We start from the raw sequence: 16,998 nt of genomic DNA, 5'->3' as shown, positions 1-16,998 counted from the left end.
GCCATACTGGACTTAATACTGACCAACAGGCAAGAGTTGGTGGATGAGGTGAAGGAGGTGGGGACCCTAGGGGGGAAGTGACCATGTCCTCATAGAATTCCTTTTGAGATGGGGGGGGGGGCAAGGAAGCTGGTAGCCAGACTCAGATGTTGGATTTTCGTAGGGCAAACTTTAATAAACAGAGACATGATGAGTGTCATACCATGGATGAGAATGCTGGAAGGGAAGCGAGCATGTGAAGGGTGGGCACTACTCAAACAAGAGCTATTGCATGCTCAATTCATGACTATCCCAGAAAGATGAAAACACTGCAGGAGCTCTAAGAAGCCTATTTGGATGAACAGAGTACTTCAAGAGAAACTAAGAAAGAAAAGGGAAATTTTCAGGAAATGGAGGGAAGGACAGAGCTCTAAAGAAGAGTACCTACAGGTTACTAGGCACTGTAGATCAATCATCAGAAAGGCCAAAGCTGAGAGTGAGCTAAGGTTGGCCAGGGAAGCCCATTGTAACAAGAAAAGATTTTTCAGTTATGTGAGGTGCAAACGTAAAGTAAAGGAGGCAATAGACCCACTGTTGGGTACAGATGGACATACTCTAATGGAGGATGCAGAGAAAGCAGAAAGGCTCAGCGCCTATTTTACATCTGATTTTTCCCACAGGTCAAAGTGTTTATGCACATCTAGAGATGGCAGTAGCCAAGGGATATTGTCTGGGTGGCAAGTTGACATGGACAGAGAGGTTGTCGAGAGGCATTTAGCTGCACTGGATGAGTTCAAATCCCCTGGTCCGGATGAAATGCACCAGAGTGCTCAAAGAACTTTCCAGAGAACTTGCAGAACCCTTGTCCATCATCTTCGGGACCTCTTTAAGGACTGGAGATGTCCCGGAGGACTGGAAGAGAGCAAACGTTATTCCGATCTTCAAAAAAGGGAGGAAAGATGACCCAGGAAACTACAGACCAGTGAGTCTGACCTCTGTTGTGGGGAAGATAATGGAGCAGATATTAAAGGGAGCAATCTGCAAGCATCTGGAGGACAATTTTGTGATCCAAGGAAGTCAGCATGGATTTGTCTCCAATAGGTCCTGTCAGATCAACCTGGTTTCCTTTTTGGACCAAGTAACAGATTTGCTGGATCGTGGAAATTTGGTTGATGTAGTTTACTTGGAGTTTAGTAAAGCTTTTGATAAGATTCCCCATGATGTTCTGATGGATGTTGAAGGACTGCAATCTGGATTTTCAGATAGGCGGATAGGGAATTGGTTAGAGCAGTGGTCCCCAACCCGCGGGCTGCGGCCCGGTGCCAGGCCGCAAAGGCCTTGGCACTGGGCCGCGGCTCCCTCTCCCCGGGCCCCCCCCCCCTGCAGTAAAAAACTTCCCAGGCTGCAAGCTTCCGGCCCGGGAAGCTTTGTACTGGGGGGGGGGAGAGAGAGAATCAGGGCCGCGCCCGCGCATCACGCATGCGCGGGCGGGCAGTTGCCCTGCCGATCCCCAGCCTCAAAAAGGTTGGGGACCACTGGGTTAGAGAACCGCACTCAAAGAGTTGTTGTCAATGGTGTTTCATCAGACTGGAGGGAGGTGAGTAGCGGGGTACCTCAGGGCTCGGTCCAGTACTTTTTAACATATTTATTAATGATTTAGATGAGGGGTGGAGGGACTACTCATCAAGTTTGCAGATGACACCAAATTGGGAGGACTGGCAAATACTCCAGAACACTGGTCCCCAACCTTTTTATCACCAGGGACCACTCAAAGCTGGGAACCGCTCACCAGGGACCACTCAACGCCTTTTACTGAGGCCCGGTGGGGGGGGGGGTAGTTTACTCCTCTACTCTCAACCACTGCCCTAGCGTTCTCTGATCGCTATGATAATGTTTAAACATCCCTTCAAAATAAGATACAGACATGCCACAACAATGAAGTGTGTTGTAAAGGGCTGGGGATCGCTACTCCAGAAGATAGAGACAGAGTTCAACGAGATCTGAACACAATGGAAAAATGGGCAAATGAGAACAAGATGCAATTTAATAAAGATAAGTGTAAAGTTCTGCATCTGGGTCAGAAAAATGAAAAGCATGCCTACTGGATGGGAGATACCCTTCTAGGTAATAGTATGTGTGAACAAGACCTTGGGGTACTTGTAGATTGTAAACTAAACATGAGCAGGCAGTGTGATGCAGCGGTAAAAAAGGCGAATGCCATTTGGGGCTGTATCAACAGGGGCACCACATCAAAATCACAAGATGTCATAGTCCCATTGTATACGGCACTGGTCAGACCACACCTGGAGTACTGTGTGCAGTTCTGGAGGCCTCACTTCAAGAAAGATGTAGATAAAATTTAAAGGGTACAAAGGAGAGCGACGAAGATGATCTGGGGCCAAGGGACCAAGCCCTATGAAGATAGGTCGAGGGACTTGGGAATGTTCAGCCTGTAGAAAAGGAGGTTGAGAGGGGACATGATAGCCCTCTAAGTATTAGAAATGTTGTCACTTAGAGGAGGGCAGGATGCTGTTTCCGTTGGCTACAGAGGAAAGGATGCGTAGTAATGGGTTTAAACTACAAGTACAACGATATAGGCTAGATATCAGGAAAAAAATTTTCACAGTCGAAGTAGTTCAGCAGTGGAATAGACTGCCTAAGGAGGTGGTGAGCTCCCCCTCACTGGTAGTCTTCAAGCAAAGGTTGGATACACACTTTTCTTGGATGCTTTAGGATGCTTTGGGCTAATGCTGCATTGAGCAGGGGGTTGGACTAGATGGTCTGCATGGCCCCTTCCAACTCTATGATTCTATTATTGTCTTTCCCCCTTTCATTCTCCCCCCCCCCACTCACTTGTTCAGGAAAAGTAAAATAAACAAGCAGCCTCATGCTCCATTCCCCACCCCCTGCTTGCTTTGGCTGTAAAGGAGACAAAAGGTAGGAAATAAACCCCTCTCCAGCTCCTTCAATGCCAGTCACCATTCCCCTCCCCCCTCTTAGCTTCCCCAATCAAGAGGGAAGGAGGACAGCCAGACAATTTAGTGTAGAACGCTAAATTAGTGTAGAACGCTAATCAGATATATCTGATTTCAGTAAGGTCAACAATAGAAAAAAAATTGTAAGTGCAGAACCAGCCCAGGATTCAGCTAGGGTTTCCTGCTACCTGTTAGTGGCCTGACAGGGACTCCTCTTCCATCTTGATTGAAGTTATATATCCCCCAGGTGCCTCCATTATGAACTTTTATGCCTGTGCCATGATTTGGTTTCTCTTCAGATTGCATAAATGCTAATTTGAAAACTGCAGGGCACTTTGGCCAGTATAAAACCCTGCCTCTTGTGACCACAGGTCTGAAATTATAAATTTCAGTATGTGGCATCCTGTGTTCAGTGTTTCCAAACCAAGAAGCAGACTAGAACTCCTCTAACTTTGGTCCATACACTCAATCCCCAGAGGACTAAGTCCATGGACTTCATTGTGAAATTTTCTACCTTCAAAGGCTGTCATCCATTTCATTCTACATGAAGGCCATCTGTCAGTGAAAAAAACAGTACACTTATCTCTCCAGCAGGCCTTCTATCTACATGGACTGCCTGAATACCTCATGATGAACTGGGACCTCTAGAGCAAATGTGCAAGGATCGTGATGAGGCTTAGAAATGGTGTTTTCAGATGGCTGTCTTTAGAGCCCTGGGAAGGTATTATGAATTGCCATGGGATGATTCAGCCTACTTCTAACAGGAGAAGGACCATCTTTTGTTATTCTCAGCTTCCTAAGGCAGGAGGTATGAGCACCAGGTGTTGCTGATTATTAAGCATGGCAAGCATGACTCAGCAGGGTAAGTTAGCATAAAACGTAGGTGGAAGACTGATAGGAGAGCTTCACTGTAGGCCAAGAAAAATAGAATGTGTGTGTGTGTGGGGGGGGACTGTAAGGAACCCCCAGCAACAGAAAGGACATAAGATACTACCTATATAATAGTATTGTCATTGGCTGCTTTCATTAAAACATACCTGATGTCTGACAATATCTTGCAACAGTAAGCTTATTGACCTCCAAAGTCCATCTCTCTCTCTCTAGTCAACCATCTACAATCTGACAGACTAAAGAGATCAAAATTACCTTCAAGCAGTACCTCCAATTTTACTTCAACAGCCCACAAGATGACTGAATATCCCGGTCACTCTTGCTGAGTTTGTATACAACAATGCCTTTCATTCTTGCATGCAGCAGATGCTACTTGGCTAACTACAGTTACAATGCTAGTTTCGTCCCTCCGGAAGTGGACCTCTCTTCCATCCCTGAAGGAGAACCAAAGATGCAGGAATTATAGGATGATTCAGATATAACAAGAATTACAGGAACAATTGGTAACTTCATTCTGAGTCCTTTTTTCTTGAACCAATCATGTAGAAACAAAAAGAACCCCAATCAATGTGGGGGATTTACTATGGTGGCCCACCCATCACCTTTGTGACTTCAGGCCATCCTACAAGTTAGATACATGGCTCATTGCCCTTTCTCCCATCCTGAGTCAAGTGAACCCTGTGGCCTACTTGCATCCTCTTACAATCCTGCACATTCATGCTGTATTTCACCATGCCCTCCTAATTCCAGCATCCCCACTCCATCCAACTCAATCACCTCTGCCTCCTTTCCTAACTGTTGATAGGGAAGAAGAGTACGAGGTGGCTGAGATACTGGTCATTCACTTTCATTGAGGACCATTTGGGCTATAGTGAGTATGGGCTGGAAGAACATTCCCTGGAATTGGCATCAGACATTCTGCTCCCTGCCTTGGTGTACCAGTTCTACCAGAAATCCTCACATAAACCAGGTGCTGCCTTTTTGGGTTGGGGGTTGCAAGGGAGGATAGTGTCAGAGTTGGGCCTAATGAGTTATTTTCATAAGACAGGGAAGTTGTGGCAGTAATCCCTACAAAGCTCAAGAAGAAGAACCCACAGTTTCTTGGCCTCTGGACATCCAGGACTCATATGTCATGAGCCAAGACAACAGGACCAGAAAACCAAAGGGTTCACAAACAGGGGTTGGACATCAAGAACAATGACCAACCTGCTATTTGCCAGGGATTCCCTGGGTGCCCCCATAACCCCTGAAATGGGTGAAATTGAGATCCCAGGTGAGGCTTAACTCTGGTGCTAAAGTTCTGTTGGCCATTTAGGGTCTCTCCGTTGCCTACAAGGCATGTGATGGTCAAGATTCCTCATGACATCTTGCAGGATGCTGACTAAATTCAGCAGTAGGATTCTGACTCTGATGTCAGCAGTATGCACTTAACTTTATTAATAGCTTCAGTCCTGTTTGGATGGTTGTATGATCAACAGCCAAATTATCCAGCTGTAGAAGTTGGCCTCTCCTTGGCTTGTACAATGTAGAAGTCCATCATCCTGTGTGGCTGACTTCTTTGTTCCATACCTCTCTCACACACACACACACCACTGCCAGCATTGTCCAGCTCTCCTTCTGTCTGTGCCGTGCCAGCTCCAACAAGCTGTTCCACTCAGGCTGGCAATGATGGGTGCCAACAAATGGAAGTGAACCAAATACCCATGGTCCCATTCCTGGTTCTGGCAGCTGACTCTTTCTCTCCTGTTGGGTAAAATCGTTAAGCCTTGGGTCATAGTTTTTAAAGCAAAAGTTTTATCAGTTGAGAGAGTGTCTAGAAGAATACCTGTCAAATTAACAACTGTCAAACTAAGGAACATCAATATGATAAAAAAAGGATTTTATTCTTAGCACTATGACATAATTCCTTTGGATTCAATTATAGAACTACTAGCTTCAAAGCCCGTTCCTAAGAACAAGCCTTGAAATGGTTCCCTCCCCTAGCCCCCACCCAGGCAGCTTAAGGTGGCTTTGGCCTGTAGCTCACAGTCGGATCAAGTGGGGTGGGCGGGGGCTGGCCAGTTTGTTAGCAGGCCTGGGACAGAGCTCCTTAGCAGGTAGTCAGCAGGATGGGAGGCCCTCATTATCAGGCCTTGCTTAGCAGGCCGGGAGGCCCTAGTTAACAGGCCCTGCACCATGACCCTTTGCCGAGGGCCCTCATCCCTTACCTGTTGCTGGCTCCAAGCACTGAGGTACATCTGAGAGCAAAGAGGCTAGAGTCCAGGGACAGAGGGTGGGAGCTGCAGGGGCAGGGCCAATCAGGGTGCTGCCAGCAAAGCTGGCTGATTGGCCCTATTCCAACTTGGACAGCCAGACATGTTCCACCCCCCAGGCTGTTTCACAAATATATACAGGAACCATGGATAAGGATAGCATCCTGTTTCCACACAATGGACAGCAGATAGCCTAGCAGCAACAAGTGGTTTCAACAGGCTAGCAACTAGTGGGACACTCAGTAGTTGAGTGGTGGCCCTTGTTGGTGATGTAGTGACATCACTGGCACCACAATGACATAATTTCTGGCACAAACGCTAGAGTGTTGCTGGTAAAAGCAGGGGGACGTATGGGTGGTGGGGACCCTTACTTGTGTTATGATATTGCTGGTGACATGCTGGCATCACTCCCCATATGCCAGGAAGTTATATCTGCATGTCTGTAAAAGATACTGTCATCTGGGTAAAACTCGGTGCTTCTGGATACATGAAGAGTGAAATCAATGTATCAAGATGCTGTCAGCACCTTTTGTTTTCTGAATTTTCTCCTTGCCAACCAGCTGGGTAGCAGCATGGAAGCATCCATTGGTGTTGGGACATCATCTCCCAGCAGGGGACTATCAGCCCTGGTCCCCACAGGTGCAATGATGTTAATTCCAATTATCAGCCCCTATTTCTCCACCCCATTTTTCCTCCTGCCATCCAGCTGAATAGTGGTGAGAATAGCCAGATGAAAGTCCTGCTGAAGCAGACCTGGCACCCTAAGCTAGGATCTGACTTTGGAGTGAAAGTCCAAGGACCTCACTACACTGGCTCCGTAGCGGAGCTCCAAACAAATATAGATGAGAATGCATAAATAGATAGGCAAGCTCATCCCAACTAATCTTCCTCTTAGAATAACAGAATCAAAGAGTTGGAAGGGACCTCCAGGGTCATCTAGTCAACCCCCTGCAGAATTCACAACTACCTGCCCACCCACACTGTTCCTAATTCCATGCCCAGATAATGCCTCCCCCCCCCCAAAAAAACCCCAGAAACTCTGGCCAGTCGACCCTGGAGGAAATTTGCCTCCCGATCCCAAAGTGGCGATCAGCATTTCCCTGTGAGGTGGCGATCTAGCCTCTGCTTTAAAAATTTCAAGGAAAGGGAACCCACCATCTCCTAAGGAAGCCTGTTCCCCTAAGGAACTGTCTCTAACTGTCAGGAACTTCTTCCAGATGTGTAGCTGAACATTCTTTTGAATTGATTTCATCCCATTGGTTCTGGTCTGACCCTCTGGGTCAACAGAAAACAACTGTGCTCCATCCTCTATGTCAGCAGTCTGCAAGCTTTCGGCCGCTGTGGACCGCTGTGGCCGAGTGGGGGGTTAGGGCGATCCGGGGGCCCACGCGTGCGCTGCAGCCCCAGTGCAAACACGCATGCACAGACTGCTGCGCATGTGCGTTTGCGCCCGCAGGGGCACAAACACGCGTGCGCGGCAGTCTGCGCAAGCGCGTTTGCGCCACCGCTTTGTGCCGCTTTGGCGGCCGATTTGCTCGTGGCCTGGCGAGCTTCTCGCTTCGGGGGGGAGGGAAGAAGGAGCCGCGGCCCGGCACCAAGGCCTTTGCGGCCCGCCACCGGGCCGCAGCCCGCAGGTTGGGGACCACTGCTCTATGTGATAGCCCTTGAAGTACTTGAAGATGGCTGTCCTATCACCTCTTCGTCGTCTTCTCTCCAGGCTAAACAGACCAAGTTTTCTCAACCTTTCCTCATATGTCTTGGTCTCCAAACCCCTCATTTCCGTTGCCCTCCTTTGGACATGCTCCAGTTTGTCTACATCCTTCTTCAAATGTGATGCCCAAAACTGAACACAGTATCCTAGGTGAGGCTTAGCCAGAGCAGAGTAAAGCAGTGCCATCACCTCATGCAATCTGGATACTATACTTCTTTTGATACAGCCCAAAATTTTATTTGTCTTTTTGGCCACCGAGTCACACTTCTGACGCGTGTTTGGTATATGGTCTACTAAGACCTCTAGAGCCTTTTCTCACATACTACTTTCACCTCATCAATCAGTTCCTCCATATTGGTAAGAATCAAATGTAAAATTGTGGACCACCTAGTTGCCCACTGCACTTTCTGGGAAATGAAGTTATCAGCAAAGCAAGTTAAGAATTTATTGAACTTTTCATTTTTAGCAGAGTTGGTCTTCCATCAGATATCTAGGTGATTAAAATCATCCATGACCACTGTGTCCCACCTCTTTAAGAACTTTGTAATCTGGTTGAGGAGCATCACAACCAAGTCCTCTACCTGACCTGGTGGTCTATAGCAGACCTCTACAATAATGCCACTACTATTTCTATTTCCTACTCCTTTTATGTTTACCCAAATACTCTCAAATGAACTACCATGCTCAGATACATGTACTTCCTCACAAATATATACATTCTTAACATATACTGCTACTCTTCTCCCTTTCTTTATTTGTCTGTCCCTTCTAAATAAGTTGTACTCATCAACCCTAATATTCCAATCACGAGCGTTATCCCACCAAGTTTCTATAATACCTATTAGGTCATAGTTCCCTTCCTCTATTAGGACTTCTAGTTCTTCCTGCTTGGTGTACTGTATTCATTACTATGCATATATATTGCCATGTAAGACAAAGCCCCCCCCCCAAAAAAAACCCCAAACATGGCTGGCCAGCAAAGGGCATGGGTGAGGGAGGCAGATTCCATTCCCTGTCAGTTCCATTATGTCTCTCTGCAGTGTTTTTTACTAAGTGCCTCCTTCCCTTCCTCCTCTTGGTTGTTAGACCCCTGTCCCTTCTTCTCCTCTCTCCCCCACCCCGACCCTGTTGGTCCACCCGCCTGCTGCTCAGCCATTCCCTTCCACAATTGCCTAGGATTCCTGCCTTCCTTCTCTCTCCCTGAGCACTTCTTAAGTAGGGCGGTACCTCCACGCCGGCTGTTCCGCCTCCACTCACGAGTTCTGGTGGCACAGCACGGGCAGCATGGCGGTGGAACTGGCTGAGGAGCAGGCAGAGGTGGGGGGGGGAGAAAGGAGAAGAAGACAGGGGTCTGACAACCAAGAGGAGGAAGGGGAGGTGGCACTTAGGAAAAAAAGAAAAACACTACCTGGAAACTTAATGGAGGTTGAACTAACACAGGGGTGGGAATCAGCCTCCCTCACTGAGCAGGAAATGGAGGGTGGAGGGTGGGAGCAAGGGCAGGACAAAGCTGCTAAGTCTATCGCGCCTTTCCCCCTCCATACGTTCCTTGCCCTGGTTGCTCACTGCTAGCTTGCACATTTTATAGTGGTAAAACCACCTTCCTGGATTTACCACATTGTGAGTTAAAAATGATGAAATCGCGAGCTGGCTGCTGGGCAGCCTCTGGATATAGGCAACATCTTATGGAGGGGCCTGAATATGCCGCCAACATTCAGATGCTGTCCACCTTCATTTTCCATGTGCAGGTTTTGAATATATGTCTCTTGTTTTATTGTGCTTTTGACTTAATATATTCTGGAGATTGTAGCTACTAGATCATAATATATCAACTATTGAACATTCTGGGAACTACAGATTCTAGAATACACTCAGTGAAAAGGAAGGAGGGATACTTGGTTCATTCTGAGAATGTAGTTTCCACCATTCCTGATAGAACATCTACCTTTAACTCGGAACTACTGTTACCCAAAGAGGCAGTTGGGGGAACTTAGCTTAAAGGGGACATTGCAAGAGGGAGATAACTGAGATCTCCACTTCATATTTACAGGGATTGCTTCCTCAGAGAGTGCTTGCAATAAGCCAGCTGGATGTTTACCAGAAAGACTTTTATTAAGGGGAAATAAGGGGGTACAACACACACAAAACGCAATGAAAAACACACACAAGCCTAGCTAAGAAGAATTCAGGGAGGAGAGAAAGTATTTTGGAAAAGGTTATATTACCAGTCTTGAAGAGAAGGGGTCCACAGCCAGCGTTTCATGGAAGATGGTACATGTTGAGCATATGTATGGGTCCAAGAAGACACACAACACACACACAGGTAATTAGGTGCTCTTGACATAGGGAAAATGCTCCCAGGGTAGTCTGATGTATCAGCCCCAAAACAATAACTTGATGGTCTGTCCAGAGGTGGATAATGACTTTGGGAGACAAGTGATGAGATTTCATGAAGTGAATGATAGGTAATGGTTCTTGATGATTACTGGATTAATGGTTCTTGATGATTACTGGACAGAGACATATCCATACATCTCTGGCTGGCATCCGTTACTATGTCCTGTTGGGCCAGACATTATATTTGCACCTATGAGCTGGCTGACATCTATTTCTGTGTCATTTTCGGCCAGGCAGTGTATTGCATTTAATATTTGAAATGATAATGAAGGAAGGAGGTTTATGGTTTTCTATCTATAAACTGCCCCTCAATGAGAGGAGGGGTCTGACTGCTAACACAACAATTTTCCAAAAGGCACTAGCAGAAAGGATATGGACAAGTAAATGGAGAGGAAGGGATGACACAGCAAGCTGTCTACTAACTTTTACTGCCTACATGTTGTTTCCCACCAATAGGACAAATACATTTGGAAAGGAGTAGAGCTTGGTGGGGACAATTCTTCTTCTCTAGTTCTGTTTTACCACTGAAGCAAGCGTGGTATTCAGCAGCAGGGAAGTTCATGTTATACTCCAAGCTAACTGAATATAAAATTTAGCATCTTTCAGATTAAAATTTTAGTTCAGTGGCACCCTTAAGACCAACAAATTTTTATTCAGCCAACAAAGTTTTATAAAACTCTGTTGGCCTTAAAGTGCACCTGGACTCAAATTTTCTTTAACTTCAGACCAATGCAGCTATCCACCTGAATCTACAACCACTTCCGCACATGGGGCAAAATTGTGTGATGTCTGATAATAAATTCAGCCATTTCTTTCCTCCACACTCTGCCATGGCGGGCTGTGAAAAAGGCCCTGGTGAGAGCAACACACTCTTTAGTCACTGCTCCTCACCTGTAAATCAATGGAGGAAAGCAATCAGAGGTTTGAGTGCCTCCAAAGTTCCCCTGAGCATGAATTTTAAAAAAATGAAAGCTGTGTGTGGCAGCCAGTATGCATTGCCACGCAAGACAAAGCACACACAAAAAACTACAGCAGGGCAAGGGAGGCAGATCCCTATCCCTGCAGTAGTTCCACTGCCATCTTTGCCTAAGTGACCGCTGCCTATGTGGCTACATAGAGTTCTTTTTAAAAGCCAAGGTTCTATGAGGCAACCTTTGGTCAGGTGGAAGGGCATAGTCCACATACAAATGCATACCATTTATTTATTTATTTAATTTATATATCGCCCTCCCCGGAGGCTCAGGGCAGTTTACATAAAATGTAGAAACAGTACAAGAAACAATTCATAACACATATATAACCATAACATTAATACTACTAACTGATAAATAGCTAAGTAGCTTGCTAAGTAGGACTGTGGAAGGAAATGGCTGAGTGGCAGTAGTAGGAAATTATCTTTAAAAAAAAGTTTTGCATATTCAACAGTGGTTACTCAATGTGCATTCTCTTATATTGAAGACTGACTGTGTGAGGGACACCAACCTCAATGTTGTGTCTGTAAATCTGCCAAGGACTGAGTTCGAGGTCTGAGGCAGCATCATAATCCTGTGCTGTCATCAGCCAATGCATGGTTTTGTCCCAGTCAGTTTAAACTGAAACTGACCAATAGTCACTGGCAGGAAGATCTATTGTGTTGTATATGGGGGTTTTGGAGAGGTTTGCTAGTTCAATTTTTGCCTCTTGTACCATCATGCTGGGATCACAATAAAGAGCTGAAATCAACTCCCAGTGTCCTGGTCTCTGGACCGATGGATCTAACACTCAATACTGACTCTGGTCTCAGTCATTAGAAGAGTAATGGGTGTTTTCAAGGACTGCTATTAAGGCAGGAATAGCTGATTTTTATTTGCATATATTGATCTATTTTAAAACAACACAAATAAAATGGCTTATTTCTTAATACTGTTATTTAAAAAAAAATAATGTCAGTTTGATTTAAAACTTACCAGGTGATAACCTTGGAAACTAGGAAGAGCTCAGTTTCTTCTCAAGTTGCCATATTTGTGATGGTTATCAGTCTAAAACCAGATTGCCTGATTTTGGCATTACCCCACTGAGTTCATTAGCCTCCTATGGTGGTGTGGGGGGGGACACAATGGCGACACATATCGCCACATTGAAGAGGAGAGACATAAGTGTTTGTTTCCATGTGAGCAGAAAGGAATATAGGTGAGATTTACATCCTGCTGCTTTTCATATCTATAAGGCCGTAGATGGAGGTTAGCAACACCAGTGACACAACAAAGAGAGGATTCTACAAAAAGATCCCTACAGATCCAGGACTGTCTCCCTGGCATGAAAGCTCCCTCCGAACAGCTTGTGCCGGCTGCATTGGATGGAGTAGGCAGGCCTTGTGGGAGCAGTTCTTATTTCCCTCTAAATCTCACGTAGATTGGTGTTGGATATTGGCTATGTCAGAGGTGCCTGAATGACGCACCAGTGTCTCACAATAGACACAGCATGTGCAAATGAGAGGCAGTGGGGGCAAGGAGGGGGCCTATGAATATTCATAGACGAGAGTTCCCTGATCAAAAGGCATAATTCTGTTTTCTTTTATAATATATCTGCTTAATACAGACTTAATGAACAAATGAATAATAAATTAGTCCAATTTTGTTTTCTTTCTTTTTGGGAAATGGAGGCTCAAAGGGGGACTTTGCATGGATTTGATTGATAGGCAAGGCTTGCCGGGAAATCTGTTATCCAATTGTTTATTAAATATGAAACAAATGATGGTGCAAATCATTTTAATCTTGTTGTGACAGCACATATTGGTGGCAGTAATAAGGCAAGGGAAGGTGGGATCCTGGATCTTGATTGTCTGTGACTTTTTATTTCCCCATGAAAGCCTGAAAGGGGTAAGGCCCTGATTCAGGGAGGGGAGGAGCTGCTTCTTTCAAGTGTAATTTGGATGGAATATTAGGATGTGCGTGCATGCATGCGTACGTATGTGTATATTGTGTGTGTGTGTGTGTGTGTGTGTGTGTGTGGACTCACTGGCTCAAGGAATACCTAATACTGCACAGTATTTGAAACCTATTTGGGGATTAACGGTTACGTTCAAGCAATGGCAAAGGGTAAGGCTAGCTCCAAGGTTTTGTAGGTCTCAAATAAGACAGGTTCTGGGTAGGGAAATGCCTGAACCTTAGCAAGATATAACACCATAGTGTCCATCCTCTAAAGTAGCCATTTTCTCCAGGGGAATTGATCCCTGCCATCTAGAGATCAATTATAATTCTGTGAGATCTCCAGACCACACCTGGAGGTTGGTCTTAAAAAAAAAAAAAAAGGCCAGCCATGACCCTCCTTTATGCCAGCTCTGGGTCAAGAAATTCCTGGAGATTTTTTTTTTTTGGGGGGGGGGGGATCTGAGGAGGAGGGTTTGGGGAGGGGAGGGGCCAAAGCTGGGTTCAGTGCCATAGAGTCCACCCTCTAAAGCAGCCATGTTCTCCTGGAGAACTGGTCTCTATTGGCTGGCAATCATTTGTAATAACAGGATATCTCCAGGCCCGACCTAGAATATGGGAACCCTAATACTCACAGACATGAAGGCCGGCTGCTTTGGCAGGCTAGCTCCCTCTCCTCTTGTGCTGACAGCAGCAGCTGCTCTTTCTCCTCCACTAAATTGCCACTGTGGCCTCCTCCCACTCGCCTCTGCTTGTCTCCTTTTCAGGGGGCCTTAGCTGATGGCAGCAAGGAGAGGTCTACAGCTGCTCCTGTCAGATGTTTGCTCAACCACTCACTTTCTTCCTTGGTGGGATGGACAGGGGAGGAGAGTGTGCTAACAAGCAAGTGAATAACTGGCGACAGTAGTGGAAGCTACTGCTGGTTTGAGTGCAAAGACCAGTACCAGTTCGTGGATCAGTCGGTACCAGGCTGTGGTTCTTCCTCATCCACCTCCCTGGCTGCTGCCTTGGGGACTGCCCTGCCATTCTGCTGCCGGCTCACCTTTGGTGTTCTCCAGCGGCCGCCATGGCTGGGGCTCATCTTGCTAGCAGTGCCCCCCCAGCGGGCGGCGGGAAGTCAAGGGCGCCAGCGGGAAAGCAAGTGGAGCAGGGGCTCAGGTGGCGGTGGCGATGTCCCTAGGCAAAAGACTACCCCCCTGGGCCTCAGTAAATTTTTCAAGAGTTGACCAGTCCCCAGTGATAAAAAGGTTAGGGACCAGTCTAAGGGACATCCAGATCATCATTGTCCACTTGAACTTTGCTTGTAAAGCTGTATCCCCAGGGAGAGACTTTTGTGCATGCTCGGCTCAGGCGATTAGGGGGGTGTCAAAACCATTCTATCACATTTGGCTGATGCAATCCATGAAGGCTGACCTCCGGGTGTGGGAACAATTCTTACGTGATTTTAACGCTGTGGCCATTTGGCAGTCTCCGTGCCAGTTTGGGGATTCACTCCAGGTTCACGCCGATGCTGCGGGAGGCAGCAGGTTCGGAGTGTTCTATAATAACAGGTGGTGTATCGAGTGTTGGCCAAAGAATTGGTCAGACGCTGTATGGCGCGATTTGACCTTCCTGGAGTTTTTTCCCATTTTGGTCGCGGTAATGCTATGGCATGCCAAATTCGCCAATAAGAGGGTATTATTTTGGTGTGACAACCAGGCCGTTGTTAGGATACTGAATTGTCAGGCCTCTCGGTCTGTTAGGATCATGCATCTTGTTCGATGCTTGGTACTGGCTTGTTTGTCACATAATATAAACTTTTCTTCTCAACACGTAGCTGGCGTAAACAACGAGATAGCAGACGCCCTCTCTCAATTTCAGGTCGAGAGGTTTCACCGGCTCGCCCCGTTGGAATATCCATAGGCGGAGAGGTGCTCCGAAGAGCTGGGGCACCTTGGTATTGAATGATCATCAATGGGGTTCTATCATCTCTGGCGGAGTCTACCCGGCGAGCTTATGAAGGGGCTGTCATAGGGTTTCTGGACTTTGCCAGGCAGGACGGGTGGCATTCTGCATAGCTGATGGACAAAACCATGGCATTGCGCTATTTGGCACATTTGAGAGGTCGGGATTTATCCCACAAGTCACTATGGGTCACTTTATCCGGGTTGTCCTTTTGCAGCAAGACACTTGGAGCCTGGGACCCAGGCTCTTCATTTCTTGTGAGAAAGGCTGTTAAGGGGTGGTGGCAGCAAACACCGTGCAACCCTGACCCCAGACCACCCATCACACTTGTGCTTTTGGTCAAGATGATAAAGCAATTGCCAGCAGTGTGTTTTTCATGATTTGAGGCAGACTTGTTTAAAGCAGCTTTTTGCTTAGCTTCTCACGGTGCCTTCAGGGTAAGCGAGCTGGTAGCCCCAACCTGCTCCGCGGTAGCCACAAAGGTACTCCGCATATCGGACATTGTTTTAAAGGACACCAGGGTTTTCTGCCATATCCACAATTCAAAAGGCAATCAATGAGGAAAAGGGGAATCCATCCAACTGCTAGCTATGGCTCGCTCACCCGCTTGCCCATTGAGCAGTTTGAGTCGCTATTTATTTTTACGGGCCCCCTTTTCATCCACACCAATGGGAAGTGTTTGTCACAATTTCAGTTTGCAGCCGTCATGCATACCTGCATTGCAGCCTCGGGTCTTCTGGCTGAGCATTATGGGTCACAGTCATTTAAGATCGGTGTAGCCACCGAGGCTTACACCTCGGAAAAATCATCACGTTATATCAAGAGGTTGGGGATGTGGAAATCTCAGGCATACCGATCCTACATTTGTCCAGTAGAGCCTACTAAAATGTGAATTTTATAGGTCCAACTTTATCTGTGGCTGCGGTACTAATTGTGGGACACAGCATCCCATTTTGGGCTGGGCAGTGTGTATCGAATTCCGGATGGGGGCCTTGTTTGGGCTTGGAAGATGGATGTCAAATCGCCTGGTCTGGTCATCACGGATTGCACTGGCCAGCATTGCTGAGGGTCGTCGCAGACAAGGTTTTTCATATTGGCGTGCCTGATTTTCTCATCATCCACCTGGGAGAAAATGACTTACCTGTTATGTCTGGCCATCAATTGAGTACTAATATTGTTGCCGATTTGGCTGTTCTACATCAACGCCTTCCCAGGACCAAGCTCTTATGGTCCGATATGTTAGATCGCTTGTCTTGGTGTTCTGCATTACAACCCGAGAGGGTTAACTGGGCCAAGCACAAGCCCAACAAAGCAGTTCATAAGGTTGTGTTACAGTTAGGGGGGGGAGTCATTTCCCACCCTGAGATTTCATTTTGTTTACCACCCCTGTTTCAGAAGGGTGGGGTCTTTCGGAGTTGGGGTGTGATCTGTGGCTCTTTGATGTTAGAGCAGTATTGTTTGATTGTCTTTGGAGGGTTGGCGGGAACGGGGTTGGTTGGGTCCCGTTCAGTGGCGGGTTAACCCAGGTAAGGGTTGGCAAGGAGTCCTGTCTATGTATGGGACCCCCTGAGGAACGGGGTCTCCCTAAAGAGACCGGGCACAAAAAGGGTGTGGCCTATCCAGCTGGGATGCCAGGGCCTGGTGGCCAGGTGGCTGGGGCTCCCAATGGAGGCAGAGGCCCACTAGTCCTCACCAAGTCACCTCCCAGGTGATCTAGGTCATGATGTGGCATGACCTGTCCTCCCAGCTGGGAGTAAGACAAGGATCCCGAGCATCATGGCCTGATAATATAAGCAGCTGGATGGCTGGGTCGGTCAGGCTTCTTTAGCAGGGGATTTGTGGGGCCAACCCTCCGTTGAGTGTGGCAGTAAAAAAGGCTGCGTCCAACTTTAATGCCAAAAGGAGTCGCATCTTCATTTGAACCACTTGCCACCTGCTAGTCA

At 46.9% G+C, this 16,998-nt stretch overlaps 1 long non-coding RNA gene across 1 annotated transcript; it reads right to left on the bottom strand.

The window, feature by feature from the left end:
* Positions 1-5,273: 5,273 nt before the first annotated feature.
* On the bottom strand, positions 5,274-12,525 carry LOC143831120 (uncharacterized). The gene is made up of 3 exons (XR_013228731.1): positions 12,152-12,525; positions 10,034-10,231; positions 5,274-5,588 (listed from the first exon to the last, which is right to left on the bottom strand). It is a non-coding gene; the product is annotated as an uncharacterized LOC143831120 (long non-coding RNA).
* Between the last annotated feature and the right edge of the window lie 4,473 nt (positions 12,526-16,998).

This window comes from Paroedura picta, chromosome 3 (assembly GCF_049243985.1).
Source record: "Paroedura picta isolate Pp20150507F chromosome 3, Ppicta_v3.0, whole genome shotgun sequence".
Classification (NCBI taxonomy): Eukaryota; Metazoa; Chordata; class Lepidosauria; order Squamata; family Gekkonidae; genus Paroedura; species Paroedura picta.
Note: the sequence above shows the minus strand (reverse complement) of the source record. Positions and strands in the feature narration are given on the sequence as shown.